Below are 6,813 nucleotides of genomic sequence, written 5' to 3'. Positions count from 1 at the left end.
TCCATGGTTTTTCTTTGTTTTTACTATTTTCGACATTGAACTGCATTCCAGGTGATTACCTCATGAAGCTGGTTGAGAGAATGCCAAGAGTGTGTGAAGTTGTCATCAAGGCAAAAGGTGGTTACTTTGAAGAAACTCAAATATATTTTGATTTGTTAAACACTTTTTTGGTTACTACATTTGGTTACAACTACATTACATTATTTCATAGTTTTGATGTCTTCACTATTATTGTGCAATGTAGAAAATAGTAAAAATAAAGAAAAACCCTTGAATGAGTAGGTGTGTCATAACTTTTGACTGGTACTGTATACATAAAGGGAAATCACATTTCTGACTGCACTGGGCCTTTAATACGAGAGACAAATGTTGCCGCTGCTGAAACCGCAGCATAGGGGTGGGATGAAAGCCAGAGGTGAGGACATGCTGTCATTAGTAAGATTCTGGCCGTCTTTTCCCCAATCGATCTAATCGGGCTGTAAACACAGCTGCTGTCAAGGAATGTTGCTCATACAAAACATTAGCTGGCTCAGTGAAACAACGTTTGACCCAGTGGGGACCTGCCCCTGTGAGAAACATACCCAAGAAGCACAGACTGACGCCGACGTCTTGTGGATGTCTTTTTTTTGTCCGGACTGGCCTTGATTTCAACATCCACGGACAGAACCAAATCTGAACCAATCGGAGAGATCTATGTTTGGTGAAATCAAGGCCAGTCCAGACTGGAATAAATCTAAACCAAACATAGATGTCTATGATTGGTACAGATGTGGTCTGGTCTGAACCACACCAAATCTGAACCAATCATAGACTGGTACAGATATAGTAGTATAGTAGAGTATAGTACAGCATAATGTACTATATTGCATCCTACTTTACTATAATGTACTCTACTAAACTAAACTGTAGTGTACTGTACTGTCCTGAGGGTTGAAATGGATTATCATGGCAGGGTATAGACTGTCATGTGGAGAAAGGAGGGGTGTTGTTGGAAGGCAACGAGTCGAAGGTTGACTGCTGGCAGCCTACTCAGTACGCAACATGCCTCATCGGTGGAGGGAAGGTGCTAGTGAAATATTAATATTCTCTCTGCCCCCACAGCATGGCGCCTAAATCAAACCAAAGGGCCATCGGGTGCTGCAGCATAGTGTTGAGTGAACATCAAAAGCCATTAGGCAGAGAAGAAGTAGGACTCTGAAATGTTAAAGAGGCCTCACTGCTTTTTAGTACCAAGTCCACCACGGGTGAGTGCCTCCAATCAGGGGACAGGGTACTTTTCAGCGGCGTGAAATAGGATGACATCATCCCAATGATTCATTGGTTTAGAAGGGGGCCACGGTGTCCCCTTTAGAAATAGGAGACATGCTCAGACTTGAGTTGCTTACTTGTCTGATCATTGACAGTGTGATTTGGTGATGGAGAAATTGTTGTGAAAGAGGGAATAAGAGGGGCATGATGAGATCAGATTAAAGTAAGAAGATAACTATCAACAAAAGAAAGACAAGAAGATGACAAGACAAGAGGATGAGAGAGTCAGTGAGAGCGTAGCGGGTAGAGGACAAGCAATGAGAAGACGGGAAAAATGGTCAGGTCGTTCTCTTGTGAAGCTGCAGTGTCTTGAATGTCTAAAGCCCTCCATGCGCAAGGGGTAAGCAGTGTTGCAAACTGTGGGTAGATCAAAGCACGGGCCTGCATATCCAAACAGAACAAGTAAAGCAGGAAATGCAAAACAAATCGACTGTTGACTGTGGGACCCTGCCTCGAGTCTTTCTAGTGGGGGTGGTGGGTAGCGGGAGAGCGAGAGAGAGAAAGAGAGAGGTCCTGTGACAGCAATTCCCTTGTTTTAGCACGGTAAAGCGTCTGTCAATGTTTTCATTGGATGTATTTCGCAAAGAGCTAGTCTGTTGAGCCAAAAAAAGTTAGTTTGTTCTGTTGTTTCTTATTGTTTGTGGAGGACCATGCTTGACTGCCGCTGAGTTACATCTAAAGAACAGCAATATTTTCTGGGAAATAGAATAATGTGCCACATAGTGTACCAGAACCTTCAGTTGACTTTGAGATGAAAGCATCGTTGCCGGCAGAAGGGCTATACTCTGAATTAATAAATACAGGGTTGTAATTAGCTAAGTCAAGCAATGATCTAAAACATCCACCTTTCTCACCAGCCCAGAGAAAAGAACTGGAGCGCTGCCCACCCTGTCGGAAGAATAACACTCAACAAAACGGTGTAAGTTCACAGTCTATAATCTCTATGGTTACGACACAGGAAAAGCAAAGTGATCCGAGGAGTGGAGCAAAACATTTGAACACTGTATTTTAAGGAGCCTGTGAGAAGCCTGCTTATTCCAGTCCATGGGATTTGGGATCAGAAATGTGCGAGTACTGGGTGAGGCGAGCGGTTGGGAAGGCGGTGGGAAGATCCGTCATCTGTTTTCACTGCTCTAGTATGTGCTGCTGCCTTCTCTAACCCATGCTTAGCTTGGAGGAGAAAGGAGGGAGAAAGCCATCCAAGTGTCAGTTCTCCACTCCCCGGACTGGGACTCTCTTTTAGGTCTCTGCTGCTGCTGTCCTCTGATCTCCAGCAACTCCAGGCAAGCCCAAGCATTTCCATTCCAAGGCAAGTTCAGAACTTAGCTCCTCTGGTGAGAAAGGGAGGTAGGAAAGGATGGGGGATAGAGAAATAAATAGACTGAGCTGATGCACTGACATGATGATCAGCCTGTGTGCAAACAATAACCCCATGGTTCTACATACCAAGGCACCCAATGTCCCCTTCCATACCAAACACACTAACATCACATTCTTCTAGCATACTAGCATTTCAAACTCTACACCACACCCTTTCAACAGAGCCTTTGGCCTGGATATATGTTAGTTTTTATAGTCTTATGTCACTTTTGAATGCTGATATCAATATTAATGACAAACACTCAGTTTTAAGAGGAAGATGTGAAATTCAAACAGAGCACTGCTGTTCAGTTCACTGGTTCCATGCATGAGAGCAGCAATGGAGAGATGTTCCCTCTTCATTTACCCAACATCCACCTGTCTACATTTAACACCCCATAGAGGGTCATATTCAGCTGCTGTCCCTGCCAGCTGTGGGAGAATTGCAGCTGAACCATTAAAGTCAAACGTGCTGGAGGTCCCGGCGTCTGAGCGAAAGGAATTGTTTGGGCTGAATGGTCCCATGATTTATGCATACACTGTCCAGTACACTTCATGAGCACATCCAAGGAAACTCATATCTCCAGAATGCTAGTGAGAACTCAGTTGGATGGGTCAAGAGAACACTCAATGGGCCAGGAATTCTCCGGAGCCACGTAGACTAGAGCCACATGCTGATCATACCTGGAACGACGGTCAAACGTTCATCATGGCCCAGTCAGTTTCATAATCCAAATCACTCAACACAGCAGTCAAACAAAAACACTGTGCCTTCTGACAAGAAAGATCAACATTGGAGACAAATATGACAGAGGCTCGCAATTAAACTGAGAAATGTGACATTCATAGGGGGCCCCAAGGGTTTGACCCTAAGGTGAACCCTTGATTTCTAAGCTATTGACTAAATGAACAGTTACTAATTCAGAGCTGGGGCTACAGAGATATCCCAGCTAGCACATAAGGTTCTGAGAACCATATGTTCCATAGATCTTGGTGAGAGTATTGTTGTCCTGGTTATTTTGCACCCAACCAACCCACAACTTTCTGGCAATAGTGTAGGACAGTTGCTTGGTACATATTTTTTTCTTTACTTTAACAGAACGTTTGGTAAATTTAATTTGAATTGGTTACTGAAACTGGTTTGAAATTGGCAATGTTGAGAGAATATTGACAAACAACATTCTTCTGTAGGAAGAATTTCAGTACATAATGTTTATTACAGGTTTACTCATGGTTATAATTAAAGTAACGTTCTCAAATTATTCTGAGAACGTTAAGAAACAATGTTCTTCTGTTGGAATTTCAGTATCTTCAGCATAACGTTTCCTACAGGGTTCCTCATGGTTCTATTTAATGTCATGTTCTCAAATTGTTTCGTGGACATTAAGAAACAGCATTCTTCAGTGGGAATTTCAGTTATTCCACAGAACATTTCACCCAAATTCCCATGTGCTTCTATTTAACTCTTTAGAACCCATAATGGCAGTCGACAGCATTTCTTTAAATGACAATAGTGTCAGAGAACAGCCTTGTTTTTCTAACAATAATATCTGTGTCAATATCGCAAAATGTACTTGGTTACAACCTGTTGTCGCATTCATGTAGCTGTTGCCATCAACCAGAAACCAGAAACAGGGTATGCTGTCATTTGACTTTTGAAAGTTTTTTTTTTTACTCCATTATTCAAAATGACAACGCCGAGGTGGACACGACTTTTCACTGGAAAATAGGTGATATGGATTTGGACAAATCGAGGTAGTGATGAGGTAGTGATGATGTTGAGGTAGGTGAAATAAGTGAACAGCAAATATACGTTTGGTGTTGTTGATGTTTGATGCTGTGGAACTTGGGAAATAGCTCTCAGATTAGCAAGTCTTGTCATGTCATGATAACTTGGATGGTATAGGCAAGCACATCAGCAGTAGAGCTCGAATGATAGCTCTCTGTTTCATGGAAATAATTCCAGGGTATAGCTGTATATAGTCAGCTAACTAGGTGTTTGTTTACTCTTGTTTCTACTGATGCAATTCATATGGATACGACCCAAGCTGCTTGATATAGCTAGCTAGCTAACTAGCAGGGAATTTGGGCTGCGCACACGAAGCGTCAACCTCAGCTGTCACTTTCAGTAGCTAGCCATACAGACAACCAGCTAACTAGCCACCAAAATGAAGGTTAGAGTCATTTGTGTTTAGCTGTTGGGCTTAGGTTATGGTTTTTCATGTTTGCTAGGTGCAGATATTCATTGGCTATACATTGCCTCGTATTCCTATTATTCGACAGCTTAGCTGTCGTGTTAGGGTAGATGCCTGTGCAGTGGAGCTCATTTGATATTAAATTGGATATTTGTTTACATAGTTGCTTGTTTTGTCCTGTTTCTATTTGAAAACTGTTCCAGCTTTGTAACTAATCAGCTAACATTTGAAAACTCTGTAGTTAGTCTGTCAGGCAAGAAAGCAAGAGTTGATTGGAGGAGAGAGAGCATGTGTGTCTGGAATGGGAGGCGTGTAACTGTATCACACAATTTATTATGGAAACCACTTATTAGGAAAAAAGTATGTGATTGGTTGAAAAAAAGAAGGAGGAAGGAAGGAAGGGAGGGACAGTGTGAGAGGGAGAGATTATGTTCCTGACCACAATTGTATCCTATTTGTTGCTCCGTTTCCTCTGTTACTCTGTTCCTCTTGGTCAGTGAAAGTGAGTGAAGTGATGTGGAAAGTCAGGGCTCAGCAGCAAAAGGCAGGGAGGAAGAGGAGTCAGAGACAATTGGAGGGATAGAGATGTGATCGAAGAGGAAGGAGGGGAGCGAGAGGAGAGTGGAGGGAGAGACTGAAGATGAGGTAGAGGGAGAGGGAAAGAGGAAGACAATAAAGTACAGGAGAGTGGAGGGAGGGAGAGAGGAAGAGGAGTGAAGGTTGACCAGCTTGACCAACTGAGGAGCTATTACAATGTTTAAGACACAGGCAGAAAATGGTGAAAGTATGTGTTTTGGGGTATGCTCAATATTGCCATCATAAATGCGGACATTGTGTGGGGGACCCTGCAAAGGCCCTTTCCCAGAATCCGCAGACACTGGTCCCTAAAGGCATTCAAAATGCAGCTTGTGCTTTCACTTTGTGATATGGCTACAGTGACAGGAAGAGAGGAGCCAGGAGTGTGGCACCAGGGCGTGTGGACCGAGTTGTAACTCATATGGAAGCAAGGGAAGTTTGAAGGGCACAAGAGAGGGTATGTGGTGTGCATTCGGAGTGGACGCAGGGCAAAGAGTGGGAGATTTGTGCCACTTTGCAGGATGGGGCCATGCTTCCAAAAGTTCCATGACATCCACTGGATGAATGCACCAATTTGTAAGTCGCTCTGGATAAGAGCGTCTGCTAAATGACTTAAATGTAAATGTAATGTTGTAGGCTAAACGAAAACACTAAAGTGACAGTGTGAAATATGAATTTGTACTACAAATATTTTATTGTCTCTGAACAGTTGTTGTGTTTTGTATCTTCTCTTTTTATTTGTATTTTTCTAATACTTATTGCATTTACTGAATTGTTGTCAAAGTAGGCTACTATTTCTACATTTTGTGTGAGGCCTGGTCTGTACTATATCTTATTGAATGGGGTTATAGTCTTATTCTCTTGAGTTATAGCTGTGTATATCCCCCCTCAAGCCGATACCACTACGGCCCTCAAAGAACTACACTGGACTTTGTGAAAACTGGAAACTACATGTCCTGAGGCCATATTTATTGTAGCTGGGGACAACAATAAATGCACATTTGATGAAAAAGCTACGGAAGTTCTATCAAAACATTGCATGTAGTACTCGCACTTCAAAAAATCTTGAGCACTGTTACTCTCCCTTCCGGGATGTCTACAAGGCCCTCCCCCACCCTCCTTTCTGCAAATCAGATCACGACTCCCTTCTGCTCCTCCCTTCCTATAGGCAAACTCAAACGAGGTCTATTCAATGCTGGTCTGACCAATCGGAATCCATGGTTCAAGATTGTTTTGATCAGGCAGACTGGGATATGTTCCCAGGTTGTCACTGAGAATAACATTGATGTATACTCTGACACGATGACTGAGTTCATCAGGAAGTATATAGGTGATGTTGTTTCCACTGTGACTATTAAAACCAACCCAAAACAAA

Source organism: Oncorhynchus keta, chromosome 34, assembly GCF_023373465.1.
Source record: "Oncorhynchus keta strain PuntledgeMale-10-30-2019 chromosome 34, Oket_V2, whole genome shotgun sequence".
NCBI classification, from domain to species: domain Eukaryota; kingdom Metazoa; phylum Chordata; class Actinopteri; order Salmoniformes; family Salmonidae; genus Oncorhynchus; species Oncorhynchus keta.
This window is presented reverse-complemented; position numbering follows the sequence as displayed.